General features: G+C 45.0%; 1 protein-coding gene and 1 non-coding gene across 8 annotated transcripts in view; both read right to left on the bottom strand.

Moving 5' to 3' along the window:
* The window catches only part of PALM2AKAP2 (PALM2 and AKAP2 fusion), a 443,327-nt gene that overhangs the window by 227,235 nt on the left and 199,791 nt on the right, over positions 1-16,301 (bottom strand). The window lies entirely within an intron of this gene.
* LOC125928356 (U6 spliceosomal RNA) lies at positions 15,742-15,847 on the bottom strand. Its single transcript, XR_007459646.1, has one exon. It is a non-coding gene; the product is annotated as a U6 spliceosomal RNA (small nuclear RNA).

Raw genomic sequence — 16,301 nt, 5'->3', positions numbered from 1 at the left:
GTCATCTCAGGAACCCCAATACCCAGCAAAAGGACCTGCAAAGAGTAGACCCTGGATGTCTGTGGAATTGAGTGGGGCCTTGTGTGCACACTTATTCCCCCATGGTCTCCTCTCATTGGGCCAGGGTAAGAGTACAGCTATGCTCCCTTTTGGACAGGCAGTTCCACCCAGAGCTAACTGGCCATAGGCATCTTGAATTTCCAAGTCCAGCCAAGGCCCAGGGAGAGACAATCAGGCTCTGCTATGAAGTCAGGCGATATACTCTGACTGAGAGCGGAGGAGTGGCTGAGTAGCTAAAACAGCTTATAGATGCACTCTACCCATAGATGAATTAAACTCGGCAGAATCAATGTATGTTAAGAATTGAATGGTGCTATATCTCACTTCACAAAGGACTAGAAGCAGGACTATACCTGGGGTAGCCAGTTGCTTTACTGCATTAAAATGATGGTATATTGCACAGTCTTTCCAGCAGCCAGTGCCAGGTAAAATGAAGTATGGCTGCACTGACTTCATAATGAAAGATGCTACAGTTCTGATGACATCCCTCCCATCAAGACCCTGCCTCTAGTTCAAAAGAGACAGGATCCTCAGAGGACAAACTCTGTGCTGTAAGAAGAGAAAGACAAAAGGGTACCAACAGGAGCTGGGAACCCATCATGTGATGAGCGTTGATTAGATACTTTACATACTTAACTAAGTCAAGCCTCACAACAGCCAAATGAGATACCTGTTATTGATTCCTACTTTACAGATGAGTTAAGTAGCTCGCCCACGGTCCCATACAATTAATGAGGTGCAGAGCCGAGATTCAGACCAAGGTTAGTTGATGCTGAAGAACACTCCTTTCACTGCATCGGTAATAAACCCCTGCTCAGCCCTTTGGAACCCGGGAGAAAGAGGAACTCCTAATTCATGGTAGAACTCTATTTAGGCCCAAGGTATTGCTGAGACTAAAAAAGAAAAAGAGAAAAAAAAAAAACACACAACTGAGTAGGTCTAGAACTGGTCCCAAGGTTGGAAGTTTTCCTTCATGGTGCAGCAATGCCTCTCCCTGAGAACTCTCCAGAGCCCTGGCCTTCTGCAATGCCTTCTCTGGCCCAGGTGTGAGTGAGGATCGTGGGATTGTTGACTGAACTGTTTTATTTGTACCTGTGTCCCAGTCCATCCTCTGTTGGTGGACAGTCTTCTTCTATCCTGCTCAATTCAACCTAACCTGACCTTCTGCCCAGTTGGTTCCAGTCTACCCTTGACTCATCTACCCCTCTCTTTCTCTAACTGAAGCACTGAGCCAGCATCCTAGTCTCACTGCTGGGTTTATTACAACTCCTCTACTCCGAAACTTTCAATCATGCTCCACAGCCTCTAGAATAAATTCTAAATCTCTCAGCTTAGCATTGAAAGCCCTTTGTGATCTGGTTCCAATCTGCTATTCAGGTCTTTTCTGTAGAGCTGCTTCTATAGTTAGGCCTGTGACTATCCTGTCTTCAAAGAGATGGCAGATCCTATGCAGAAAGACCACCCAGGGCAGGCCATGCCTGGACCGCTGCTCCTGACAAAGAGAGTGACTCTGTGAGAGAAGCAACTGTTTACTGTCCTTCCTGTTTCCACACGCCCTTCTCTTTGGACAACATACCAGAGATAGTGACAACCTCCAAATGGAACCAGGCCCCTTTCAGCTGTTTACAACAGGTGGCTGGGCTGTGAAGAGCCAAATGGGCTTGGTTGAAATGGAGCGTCCATGACAACCAGCTGATCTTGCCAGTTAAGCTCCATTCCAGCAGGCCTGTGGCCACAGTCTCTGATGATTGCATCATTCCGTAGCTCAAGCCCAGCTCTAGAGCTGGGACCCGACATGAGGCTGAAAAGGGCTAAGGCCTCACTGAGGTCAGGAAGGGCCCTTGTTTTCCAGTCTGATTATATCTAATGATTTCCACGAGCATTTGCTCCATGTCAATGGCAGCCATTCAGCTCACATGCCTACACAGCCTTTATAGCTTGTTTCCTATGAACCTGGAATTTCCTTCTGCTTAATTGAGGCATATTAAATTTGATTTAGTATCTTTTATTTTTTAGAAGTGAAATTATGACTTCTTTACAACATTCAGGTATTAAAAGTTCTGGGTTAGGACATAATGTACTGTCTAGAGTCAAAGTTAACTCTCTCTGGGTGATAAATATTTCTTGGAAGGGGACCTTCTAACATCAAATGATGGGACTCAGGACCAATAAGAAACTTAAGTCCAGAAGCTTCAGGAGATCTCTGAATACTCAAAGTTAAAAGACTTTGAAGAGTTGTCTTCCATTATAACCAAGTGGATTATTAATCTCTTGAAGGTAGCAGTTGTGTCTATCTTCATTTGTCTAACTTAGCTCGGCCTCCATCATAAACATTCAATAAAAGTTTACTGAATGAGGGGCACCTGTGTGGCTCAGTTGGTTAAGCATCCGACTTCAGCTCAGGTCTTGATCTCACGGTTTGTGAGTTGAGTCCCGCATCGGGACTCAACAGCTCAGAGCCTGGAGCCTGCTTCGGATTCTGCATCTCTCTCTTCCTCTCTCTCTCTCTCTCTCTCTCTCTCTCTCTCTCTCTCTCTCTTTGCCCCTCCCTCACTCGCCCTCTGTCTCTCTTTCTCTCTCAAAAAATAAACATTAAAAAAAAGGTTTATTGAATGAATGAATAAGTCTTAGAAAGATTAATATCAGCCAAACCCCACTGGGGTAAAAGCCCAAACCCTAAAACCCTCAAATGAACATTCCTTTCTCTGAACATCTACCATCTTGAGAACAGGTATGATGTATCCCAACACCTGTCACATGCATATGCCATCTGTCAGGCACCTAGACCGTTAGATTCATAAAGGCAGGGGAGAAGACTCTGTTCTCTTTTCTATAACTCCAACACTTGGCCACTGCTATGTATGATGCTCAGTGAATATCTATTTAATAATCTCGCTCCAAATGAATATCATGTCAACCACTACAGAGCAATCAGCTGTGAGCGTGGATGTTTGTTCACAGCAGTACTTGTTCATCCTTCTAGGTAAATGGAAGCCTTGTCAAGAAAATAGTCTGCTTCCTTTAGTTTATGTCACGATTACCTGTCAATCAAAGTAAAAGAGACAAAGGCACAACCTGCAGTTGGAAACGCGTGTGCAGAGAGAGGTATTACTAGCACTGATACTCAGAACAACTGTGGGCATGTCGCTCTGCTACCTTCTTTCCTTTCTCCCTCCGTCCAGTAAACATGAGCAAAAGCCCTTTTGTCCCAGCAGCGCGCCAGGGTCTGTGAATACAAAAGTGAACACTACATTCTCTTTGCCTCCAGGAAGCTGAAGCTGGAGGAGAATAGAGCAAAACACCCCACAACTTCATGTGTGCTCTGCTACAGTAAGTTATGGGCTAAAAGTGTCCCTGGGGGACACTGAACCAGTGTCCAAGCTCAGGGAAAGTGGTGTCTTAACTGAGACCTGAAGGATCCGTAGGAGCTAGCCAAGTCAAGAGGAGTTAAAGAGTGTTCCAGGCAGAAGGGACAGCATGTACAAAGAACTTGACCCAGAGAGAGCTTGGTACCTCCAAAGAACTGCAGAGAGTACTGGGGCAGTCAGCAATAGAAGGAAGTGGAGGCAATTATGAGAGATAAGGCTGGAGAAGTGGGCAGAGGCCATATCATAAGTGGTCCTCTAAACCATATTAAGGAGTTTGGACTTTATCTTACAGTCCAAGGGGAATGAGTAAAGGTTTTTAAACTGGAGAGTGACACCATGAGATATAACTTCTGCAAAATACTTCTGGTGGCTGGGTAGAGTTTGGGTTAAAAGGACACAATGCCAGAGGAAGAGAGACTGGATGAGAGGGTTTTGCAGCAATCCACATGAAAGATAATGGTGGCCTGGACTAGTGTCACAGTGGTGGGCACAGAAAAGAGTGGAAGGATTCTAAAAATATTTGTAATATAGAGGTGCCTGGGGGGCTCAGTCGGTTAAGTGTCTGACTCTTGATTTCGGCTCAAGTCATGATCTCACTGTTCGTGAGTTTGAGCCCAATGTAGGCCTTGGCCTGATAGTGTGGGATTCTCTCTCCCCGCCCCCCTCTCTCTCTCTCTCTGCCCCTCAACTGCTCATGCACATGTGTGCTCGCTCTCTCTCTCAAAATAAATAAATAAACTTAGAGAGAAATGTTTGTGATATAAAATTACTGAATAGATATGGAATTAAGAAGCAGAGAGGAATTAAGGATTCTGCCCCTGCTTTTAGACTTGGATAACTGGGTGCACGGTGGTGGTTTTCAATGAAATTAAGAACCAAAGAGAGGGAACAAATTAGAGAAAGTAAACAGTTCAATTTCTGACTTGTTGAATTTTAGGTGTTGGAAGAAATCCAAATGGATATGGCCAGGAGGTGGATGGCTGTATGGATAGCTCAGGAGAAAAACAAAAGTGGGATGAACGAACGTATTTCAGAAGATGCTATCACTCAGAGAGAATGTGAGAAAGAAGAACATCAAGACAAGAACCTGAAAGGGGCGCCTGGGTGGCTCAGTTGGTTAAGCATCCAACTCTTGATCTTGGCTCAAGTCACAATCTCGCAGTGCATGGGATTGAGCCCCTCGTCCTGCTCTGTGCTGACAGCATGGAGCCTGCTTGGGATTATTTCTCTCTCTCCCTCTGCCCCTCTCATGCATGATTGCACTCTCTCTCAAAATAAATAAGTAAACTTAAAAAAAAAAAGAGACAAGAACCTCAAGGAACCAACATTTCCAACATTTTGAGGACCAACAGAGAAAGAGGAAGTAGAAAATCAAGGATATTATCATGGCAAGTAAACCAAGGAGGGAGGGTGTTTTAAGAAATAGGGGCACTCAGAAGTCTCACCTGATGCTCAACAGTCAACTGAGGTGAGGATTAAAGTCTTCATCACACTTGGCCACTAGATGGTCCTGGTGATTTGGCAAGTGCAGGGTCAGAGTACATGTAGTAGGACAGTGAGTGGGAGGTGAGGAGGTGGAGAACCCGAGCATGCATGGCTGTTCCAAGAAGTATGTGGCTGAAGGGGAAGAGAGACAGGATAGTCAGCGAAGGCAGGGGACGTGCAGAGTCAATGGAGTTTGTGTGAGGGAACTTATTCCCTCAGACAAGAGGAGAAGAATATTTTATAACAAATGGCTGCTTCGGGGCACCGGGGTGGCTCAGTCAGTTAGGCATCCAACTCTTGATTTTGGCACAGGTCATGACCTCATGGTTCGTGAGTTCGTGCGCTAACAGTGCAGAGCCTGCTTGAGATTCTCCCTCTCTCTCTCTGCCCCTCCCCTGCTTGCACTCTGTCTCTCTCAAAATAAATAAACTTAAAAAAAATTAAAAAAAAAAAACCCAACAAAACCAAACGGCTGTTCCAAAGTAAGCTGCACACTCCTAGGTGCTTTAATGCAGTATTGTCTTGTTCTTACCAAGACTCCTAAAATTTATTCTCTCGAATGACTTTTAAAAGGTGCAATAATTCGACAAGCAATGTCGAGTACATCCTAATAAAGGAAACACTAAATGGCTTCTATGAATGTGAACGTAAACTAGTCCAGGCAAAAGATATTTCTAACATACATAAAAGCAGAACCATGAATTTAGCACTCTGTAAAATGCGTCTTCAAGTAGCTGAGAAAGAGAGGACTTTTGAGAGGTGTTTCCTCATCTTTAAAATGGTATGGAAAGAAAACTTGAAGACCAGGAGTGTGTATGCGCCTTTGTGTGGATGGGTGAAGTTGTACTTTTACTTGGAATATCGGGAGCTTAACCTTGATATTGCTAAGACCTGGGGCAGGTGTGGAGGGTATAATTGTTGCAGAGGAAGTAGGGCACCACTGCTTATGTGGACTTCTAGTTTAAATTCCTTTTTCAATGTGTCCATATTAATTCTCTTGAGAGATCAGAGACAACCACAAATAGATTTCCTAAGACAGGTAAGTAAATTATATTTTACCTGATCAAATCACAAATCTTTTTGGTTTGTGAATGTGATCACCTATAATTTATTTTAAAGCAAATTCCCATATGCCAGTGATTAAAGAACATCTCACCTAAACAGTAAGTGGGCCCCTCCACATGCCCCCATCTTCCTGAATGAGCTGGCAGCAAATACAGTGGAATTTTGGTGAGAGGTGAGCAGGCTGTGGCACAAAGGTCACCTCTAAAATGGAAATATGGAATCATTCCCATTCCCCTTACAAAAGAAGAAACCACAACTGTGCACTTATACTTACTTTTTATGTTGAACAAAACGAGTATGATTTGGAACATAATTGGGAATCAAATTAAGTCCCCCCCCCTCCCCAATAAATGGGCAGTGAAAAAACTCGGTCTGAGAATCATTCCATTTGTTTGAAGCAAACACAGGCTTTGGGTCATGACAGATAATGTCAGCTACCACTGTGGCTAGATTCTATTTTGAGCCTTTCAAATGTGCTAACTCATTTGATCCTCAAAATTCTCAAAGTATACGTAGGAATATCTCCACTTTACAGATGAGGAAACTGAGATAAAAAATATTAAGTAACTAGTCTGAGGCCATCAAAGGTGGGGAAGTGAAGATTCAAATCCAGTGAGAACGTCTACTGTTGTCCCCACACCGCTCTGTCTCCTGTGGAGGATGCCAGGTTGGCCTCAGTTCTCTGTGCTAAAAGGTTGAGTGGTGAATATTTAAACCTTGTGGAAAATCCACATTGCCTGTTATTGGCATGGGATTCACATCTAAGGAGTGGCGAGAAGAACTCGAGGCTAATTACTAAGTGAAGCAAAAGTTGGCTGGGGCAAATTCCAGTCAGGACATTTGAAAGCTGGTGTGATTACACGTCTGAAGAAAAGCCTGAGGACATCTTAATCATGTTCTTTATCAGAGCTGCATCTGGCTGCAGGACACGCTGAGAACCTATGTGCCACCATCCTTGACATATGAAAATGTCCCTTCTGACTCTCAACCAGTAGGGACTGTGCCTTGAGGAAGCCATACTTCCTCCCTGACTATTAATACCATCATGGCCATGACAGTGCTCGCCAAAGGAAAAGCCACTCGCTTTTCCTGACAGTGCTTTGGCACTGTCATACCTTTTTGTCATACCTTTGGCATGACAGTGCTCGCCAAAGTTGTAGAATCTCCCTTCCCTTCCTGAAAAACAGGTGAAAAGTGCATCACTCAGAAATGGTGTAAATATAGTCCTACCTGAAGGCAGAGGGCTGAACAAGCCAATTGCCAAGGGTCTCCCCCAGATCCACACGATTTATTTAAGCCATGGAGAGTCTTACAGAATGGAGAGCCAAGTTTTACTTCTGCTTTCCCAGACAAATCATCTCTCTGGGCCTCTTTTTATAGCCTGACAAAAATTCTTAGATGTTCCCAAGGAGAGCAAATTTTATTGTTGCTCCTATTTGCAGATTCAGACGGAATATTAACTGATTTTCTCAAGAACACAAACTAAGACATCTGTGGGGCTAATATCAAAATGTCAGTGTCTTAGATTCCTGTTCTTTGCTTTAACAGAGAAGACCATGGCACCAGCAGATTACCCCGTATGGAAGACCTGTGTTGTGTTCATAAACCGGCTGCACCCAAGAAAACCCTATCATTCTGGGGTATTAATTTGGAACTTGTGATTCCTTGTTATGGAATGAAATTTGCTTTTGCATTAGCTACTGGAAAAGAACAGCAGTTTTGAAAGAGCACTGGGGACCTGGGTTTAGTTCCAGGAAGATCACTGACTGACTGGGTCATTCTGAGAGTCCTGTGGTCTGTCCTGGCCTCAGGTTCTTCACCTTTAAGCTGAAAAGTGTGGGGAGGGAGCTATTCTAAGGACTTTCCAAGTTCTTTTCTGAATCTAAAGATAAATGATACACAAAGATGGCAATGGCCATATTTAAACATGTAGGGAAAAAAAATGTGATTTGGGCCACATCTTCATCCCTCTGCCATCTGGGTCCTAGTGGAGCTTTCTCAGACTCTCTGTGGTCAGGGGCTAGGGTTTTACCTCCACCCATCACACACCGGTGCTAGCAGCTGGCTCACAACACATGCAACTCACCAAGGGAGTGTGACAACACCCAAACTGGTCTGTTTGGTGAGACAGGTCCACTCATCACCTTCCTGGTGGCCATGGCAATGTCAAATTGCTGTGAAAGTGTCCAAACACCTTACCAGCAATTTCTGTCCTTATCTTCTCATAGACTGGTAATAAACAGTTGTGTGACCAGAAGCAGTCCATGGACTATACTTTGAACAGCATCGGGTTTAGCCATTTTTCTCTAACAAAGCAGGTCTCCTAAGGACCCGAGCAGGGCGTCACTCAGATAACCTGCATGATTTTTTTTTTTTTTTAATAAGCAACTGGAAAGCACAAAGTACCTTTAAAAAAATAATAATAATAACCTGCTGAGATAACTCCAGCCTCTCACCCTATTCAACCGGGTCTGCCCCACAACTGATCTGGATTCTTCTCAAATCCATCTATCACATTGTCCTACTTCTTCTGCCCTTGGTGTTGTTCTTTTTCATCCTCTGCCTTAGCTGACAGGTCCTGGGCGGGCTGAGCAGCCCTAAAATTCCTGCTGAGGGCCTCAGGGTGGTACCCGTGAGCTGATCACAGAGCAGGATGGAACCTGAGAGACCAGCAGCTGCCCTGGGGACAGAAGCCACTTCTCACGCTTGTCAGGGAGCAGCCACTCCGCTTTCAGGGCTGTGCTCTCAGCCCCACTTCCCTCTACTGCGCTGGACCTGTCAGCAGCGAGGTCTGGTGTTTCCAAGTCACCACCGGACTCATATGTCTGAAACAACGTGCTAAGCTTAGGGGGGTGGCATCCCTCTCTGCTGTTTCTGAAAGTGGAGAGGGGATCAGGTAAAATCAAACAATTGGGATTACTGTCACATCATTACTTTATTTTTGTAACAAAAGCTAGAATCTATTGGGTACCAAGTCCTAGATCCTTCTAAGCACTCTGCATATATTAACTTAATTACCACCACTACCCAAGAAAGCTCGTCTCATTATCATTAGCTCCTTTTCATAGAAGAGTGGATTGAAGTAGAGAGAAGCTAGAGGAACTTGCCTAAGATTTCACAGGAGGCAAGTGGAGCCTCTGGACTGGAACCCAGCAAGTGTGATGCTGATGCTCACGTCCATAACCACATCTCTGTACCATCTCTAGATGGACTTGTTGGCTTTGAGTCTCATGGCAATCCCATGGATGATCTAAGGCCGAGGCAGATCTATTAAGCTGAAAAATATTTATTAAGCAACTTACTAGGCAACACGTAGTATTCCAGGCGCTTGGGATACATACAGTGGATCTGGTGTGTTAAATGGTGGCCTCCAGAAAGATATGTCCACACCCTAAGCCCTGGAACCTACAAATGTAACCTTATTTGAAAAGAAGGGTCACTATAGATGCAACGAATTTAAGGGTTTTGAGATGAGTTCACCTGAGATTATCTGGATGGACCATAAGTCCAATGACAAGTGTCCTTATAAGAAACAGAAGAGAAGAAAATACAGGGAGAAGAGAGGCCATATGAAGACAGAGGCAGGGACCAAAGGGACACAGATACAAGCCAAGGCACCCCTGGAGCCACCAGAAGCCGAAAGCGGCAAGGTAGGACCTCCTCTAGAGCTTTTGGGGGGAGCACAGCTCTGCAGACACCTTGATTTTGGACTTCTGGCCTTTAGAGCCGTGAGCAAATATATTTCTGGTGTCCTAAGCCACTAGGTTTGTGATAATTTGTTACAGAAGCCTCAAAAAACTAATATTGGGGTAACCAATAAAGCCTCTGCTCTCACAGAATTTACATCCTAGCTAAGAATCAACAAAATGGAATGAGATGGGATGGGATGGGATGGGATGGAGTGGAACGGAATGAAAAAAGAGGAAAACACTGGTCTAACAGCCACATAACATTTCTCCTCAAACATCACCTTCTCCAGGGAGTCTTCCCTGCACTCCTTAATCTGAGTGTGCAGTACCCCTCCCCTTATATGCTCCTATAGACCCTTTTTGAACATCCATGATCAGACCTTTCCTACAATTTTGTAACTGATGATTCCCATGTATAATTTTGGATTCCCCAGCTGCCTCTAAAAGCTTCACATCTCGTCTGGCTTTTCCTGCGATTATGTACAAATGGGGGAGACTGGGAATACCTGGATGACCGACAAGAAAGAGGTGTGTGGAGACCAAGAAGAGGGCAGGGCCACTGCACATTCTCGTACAGCTTGCTTCTGCGAAAGGATGAGGGAGCAAAGCAGGTTGGAGTTCACCCAGTGGTGTTTCCAAGTGATGGCCCACTGCCATGAAGAGATAAAAGTCTAATTCCCCTCTCTATGAGTGAGCTGGCTTTCATAGCTGAGGTGAAACCAGCAAAATACAGCACAGGTGATACTATGATGCTTCCGAGTGGCCAGGACAGAAGAAGTCTTGCCGCTTCCAGCTGGGTCCCTTGTAATGCCTGCCCTCCGGACACTCTCCCTTGGGGAGCTCCCGGTCAGAACCCAGCTGCCTTGTGCTGAGAAGGCCAAGTCTGTGGACAGGCCACGTGGAGGGGCCTTGCACATTAGTCCCAGCCTCTGAGTCACTCCAGCTCAGGCCCTAGACATGCGAGTGAAGAAATCTCTAGGTGATGACAGAGCGCAGCCCCTTGAGTAACCAGCCATTTGCATCTTCCCAGCTGAGGCTCCACAGGAGCCTTCAACTATACTTCAATAAAGAAGAAAGAATCCGTGGGCACAATAAACCTGACTCATTCATGTTGCAAATGTAACCGCACATGTGCTCCAAGTGTGCTAAAAACAGTTTCTCAGGAAAGGGACAGACACGAGGATGTAGGCAAATCCCTCCCAATAAACGGGTCCCAGCCTAACTCACCTATGACTGTGCACCTCTTCCCTCTCAGCCGGCCTGAAATTTCCACTGCTGACGTGTACACCTTGGGTAAGAGAATCGAAGAATCCCTGACGGGCAGAAGTTGATTTTAGGGTGGGAGAAAGAAGGGGATCATTTCCTCTAGCTTCCTGGCACGAGTGTGCTAGGGAACTGGGGTCCTAGAATGGCCATGGACCTGCCCACCTCGTCTCCCACTTGCTCAGTGGAGGTCTCGAGCTTGGAGGTGAGGGGAAGGAGAAACTGGAAAGGCCGGTGGAGGCAGGACTTGCAGTGACAAGTCTCAAGCAGCCTCAGGTCCCATTGAACTCTTCTCTGGGGCCTCAGAGAAGAAGGGGATACAAGGTGGGGCTGTGGCTAGGACACAGACCTGGCTCTAGGCCCCGACGATGGAGCGTCAAGCCAGCCTGCCTACACGTGTCTGCTCCCTGCCCAGGTCAGAGCCCGCCTGCATCCCCATGGCCACGGGACCACGGCCGCCAGACTCCACCGTCAGGACTCCATGTCGTAAGATCGTAGGCTGTCCTCGCTGAAAAGGATCTGAGAGACCATGCACTGCCTTCACAACGCACAATTAGGGAAAAGCAAGGAAGGAAATATCAACAGGACACCTGATATTTTAGTTTCATCAAGAATATAGAGAGGTCACAAGGGACCATATTGCTGGCTAGGGGGCAGAAAAATGTGATTTTCAGAGGGAGAACTTTCTGTAGAGGATAGATCAGGGGAGACCAGAAAGTATGGGACCAGCCATCAGAAAAGCTGGCTCTGCACAATTTCTTCAACTATAGCAATTGTTTTAAGGGGAATACAAGCATTCCCCAAATGTGGCTCTTACGTGGTCTCAGTGGATGGACAAAATTCTCCTGCTATCTCCATTATTATGGACCCCTTGAACAGAATTTACCTGACCAGTAATGAGGCGATCATAATGGAGCCTACAAAACCCAAGTAAGGCAAGATGCCTGGGATCTCACAGTAGGCTCTTGAAGTAGGCTCTTCCACTATGGCCTCTACGAGACACGTGGGCAGTGTTGACATGCTGAGCACAACAGGGAAGTGTTTCCCCCCGACCTGTCCCAGCTTCCAGAGCTAACCACAAACCATAAGCATTCACACCTCAGAGTCTGTGAAGAGGGACTTTTCTATGTGGCCCCAGAGGGCAGGGACCAGAGAACCAATGGAAATTGCAAGGAACGTAACTGTCATCCCAAAGAAGGATCCTGTGTAATAGTGAGAGCTGTTCCAATGTGGACTTGGGTATTACCTTGCAAGGATGTGAGTTCCCTGTCACTTTTAGCCTTTGAGAGAGACTATGTACTGACTCCCACTCACTGGGTTCATTGCAAACTCAAGTATCAGACAGGGGTTGATCCAGATTCCCCTTCAATTATGTATACTCTAAGATTCTATGGTTTTATGAGCTGTCATAAAATCATTGCCTTTGCAAAAACAGTGCAGCATTGGACACACACGCACACAAAAAGGCAATCATTTCTTTTTAACTCAGAACTGACTTTCATGGTTCACTGCTTGAGAGAAGCCTTATCCTATAAGCAACTGAAACATCTGTCATTCTGCACTGAAAATCATTAATGCTATCTTCATAAATCTTTTTCCCCCGGTTTTACTGAGAGATAATTGACATATGTCGTTGTGTAAGTTTATGGCATACAGCATGATGGTTTGATTTACATATATTGTGAAATGAATATCACAATAGGTTCAACTAACATCCGTCATCTCATACAATCAAAAGAAAGGAGAAAAAAGGAAAACTATTTCTCCTTGTGATGAGAACTCTTAGGATCTCTTAACAAACTTCCCTATATATCCTACAGCAGAGGCAGCTACAGTCATCGTGCTATACATTACATCTTGGGACTTATTTATCTTATAACTGCAAGTTGGTACCTTTGGACCACCTTCCTCCAATTTCCCCTTCCTTCCCACCCTCTGCCTCTGGTAAACACAACTCTAATCTCTTTTCCAATACGTTTTGGGCTTTTCTGTTTTGTCTGTTCTTTGTTTGTTTGAAGATTCCACACATAAATGACATCATACAATATTTGTCTTTCTCTGACTTATTTCTCTTAGCATAATGTCTTCAAAGTCTATCTGTGTTGTCACAAATGGTAGGATTTCTTCATTTTTTATGGCTGAATAATATTCCATTGTGGACTAATCTTCCATATATGTATATCACATTGCCTTTATCCATTCATCCACGGATGGACTCTTAGGTTGTTTCCATGTCTTGGCTACTGTAAATAATGCTGCTATGAACATGAGGGTGCAGCTATCTTTTTGAGTTAGTGTTTTCATTTCCTTTGGATAGATTCCCAGAAGTGGAATCACTGGATCATAGGGTAGTTCTATTTTTAATTTTCTGAGTAACCTCCACACTATTTTCTGCAGTGGCTACACCCATTTGCATTCCCACCAACAATGCACGAGAGTTCCCTTTTCTCCACATCCATGCCAGCATGTATTACCTCTTGTCTTTTTTGCCACATAAATCTTTTCGGGGTTCTGTGTTCTGAAGCAACTTGATGGGGGGATAATCTTAGTATCAACACCTGTAATTTCAGCCTTTGGAGGGGTGGTTCTTGGCTGGGCCCAGGGGACACACTCAGCAATGTTTGGAGACGTTTTTGATTGTCAAATTGGGGGTGGGATGATGCTACTGGCATCTCCTGGGCAGAGGCCAGGGATTCTGCTAAAGATCCTGCAATACACAGGACAGCCTCCCCGACAATAATAACTCTCCAGCCCAAACATCAGTAGTTCTGCTATTAAGAAACCCTGTTCCAGAAGGATGGAGGAGAAAACAACAACAAAAGCACCACTCTTAGTTACTGACAACCTACTGTAGTTGCCACTTCACAAGAGCATATGATCTTTACACATTACAACAACCCTTCAAGATGGGCATTGCTATCCCCAGGGTACCGGTGAGGAAACTCAAGTCCAGACAGCAGCACTGTGTCTAAGGTCAAACAACTTGCAAATGCAGAACTGGGGCTCAAATCCAGTCAGTCAGACTCTAAGGTCCAGGTTCCTCATCAGTGCGCTGGGAGCCTTTTATATAACAACATACTGTTTGCAGCAGAGACTCGGGGTGTATACAGTCAAGGAAGAGCACTCGAGCAAAGGGCTTCAGAAAGAGAAAAAGGAACTGAGCCTAAAGTGGAGCCTGTACTTCCAGACAGAACCTGAGGGGGGCAGGCTTCCGAGCCACGAGGCCCACTCACAATGGCACACTTGCTATTCTGCTTCCTGAGGAGACGCTGGTGGGGGCTGAGGAGGGAAGAGCCCCCCCACCCAACTGCATCCTGAGGTGAACTTCAGTGTGATTTCACTGAATATCACGTCTCAAAATTTTGAACTTAAACTAAGCTTTTGTTCAGATGTTTGAGAAAGTGCGGTGGCATTAGAGCCAGTTGAAATACTTACTCACTTAGTTTTTTTAAAAGTTATCTCTACACCCAATGTGTGGCTTGAACTCATGGACCCAAGATCAAGAGTCACATGCTATACCTGCTGAGCCAGCCAGGCACCCCTTACTTCTTCACTTGGGTCACTTGGGGTCATTGGGGGCAACAAGTTACTTTACCTCCTAAGCCTCAGTTCCCCCAACTGTATTATGGGCATCATTACCACTACTTCGTGGCAGTGTTATGAGGATAAAAACAAGAAAATTGATGAATTCAGTGGAAACCAAAATGCTAGGGACCCAGAAGAGAGTAAGAGACCAAGGAACAATAGATGATAAAGGGACCCCACTACATCACTGTGTGGTTTACAGTATCTATGATATTACTATGGTGAAACAAAGAGAATGGGAAGGAGACCAGGGCTGAGTGCCAGATGTGGCTGTGGGGCGGGGCCACAGGCTGGGATGCACGGATGTGGAATTGCCCATGCAAGGGCTCCAGGCTCTGCTGCTGGAGAGCAGTGCATCATGGAGTCAAAAATAGACAGAATGAAGAACAGATTGAATCCCAAGCAAGTGTCCTTTGTGATTCCAATGAACATTTCTGTGGTTGCCTTTTCTAGAACATTTATTTGTGGATGGCTGTCTTCTTGTTGGTTGCCAAAATCCCACCATACAACCACACATGCTTATGCCTAATGTCTCTAGTCTTCTGAGTTGAACCTCTTAAGAATGGGGAAAATTAAGCGAATTCTGGTATCCATCAGAGACCAACAGAAGCACTCCAGGAATGTTAATTCAGAAGCAGAAATGGGCCAGTTCCTAGGCGTCTTGAACTTTCTTTTTAAAAGTTGCCATGCCCCTGTCTAGGTTAGCAACCGGGACTTCAATAGTTTATTCAATCAATATTTGATGGGACATATTTTAGAACTGACAGCTGATAAGACGAATTAGTCATCTGTGATGAGTCACTGATTCACACATGGGGCTTTGTCTCCTGAGAAGTTAACCTCCTTCCCCAATTCTGGCCTGTCTCCTAAACCGCTTCCTTCTACAACAGCAGCATTTCTCTGCATAGGTATATTTCTTCAGAAAAGGGATCTCTAGCTCTCTAGCCAACTTCCCAAATTAAAGACTCTCAGAATACCAGAGCTAGAAGATCCCGAAAGACCCTTCACTGAAAAGATGAGGAAACTGAGACCAGAGAGAGTGTGAGTCTTGCCCAGATTCACACAGCAAGTTAACAGTAGAGCTAGCATTAATACCCTAGCTTTAGAAGAGCTCGTTCCATTTTCATTTACTAGTCCCTGAAGTCCCTCATCCTCACTGGGGTAACTCCAAGGTGGGGGGAACAAATTTCCCTGTATTTTTCACTCATCAAAGAAAGTTAAGAACACTTAACTTTCAAAGCGTCATGAATTTGCATACCATCCTCACGCAGGGGCTATGCTAATCTTCTCTGTATCCTTCCAACTTTAGTATATGTGCTGCTAAGAGAGCACTGGAACACTACATTTCAAACATGTGAATAAAACCTGATGAAATCAGAAAGAGCATCTTCAGTGGGAAGATCACAGGGCAAGTAACGGGACTTGTTGACTGGAGCAGATGTGAAGTAGGCAAGTGCCATATGGATCTAACTGTCAGAAGTCTCCAAGAGTATCAATGTGAGGCCCATGTGTGGCCCCAGGGACCCATCACATATAGTGACAGCAAAGAAAATGGTTTACAATGAGCCCAAGCCAGAAACAATCCTTTGGGCTTTCTCAATATGGCACCCCAATAGGAAATAAAGCATAGAGACAGGAAACCATCAAAACCTTAGAGGAGAAAGCAGGAAAAGACCTCTCTGACCTCAGCCGTAGCAATCTCTCACTCGGCACATCCCCAAAGGCAAGGGAATTAAAAGCAAAAGTGAATTACTGGGACCTTATGAAGATAAAAAGCTTCTGCACA

This window comes from Panthera uncia, chromosome D4, assembly GCF_023721935.1.
Source record: "Panthera uncia isolate 11264 chromosome D4, Puncia_PCG_1.0, whole genome shotgun sequence".
In the NCBI taxonomy this organism is placed as follows: Eukaryota; Metazoa; Chordata; class Mammalia; order Carnivora; family Felidae; genus Panthera; species Panthera uncia.
Note: the sequence above shows the minus strand (reverse complement) of the source record. Positions and strands in the feature narration are given on the sequence as shown.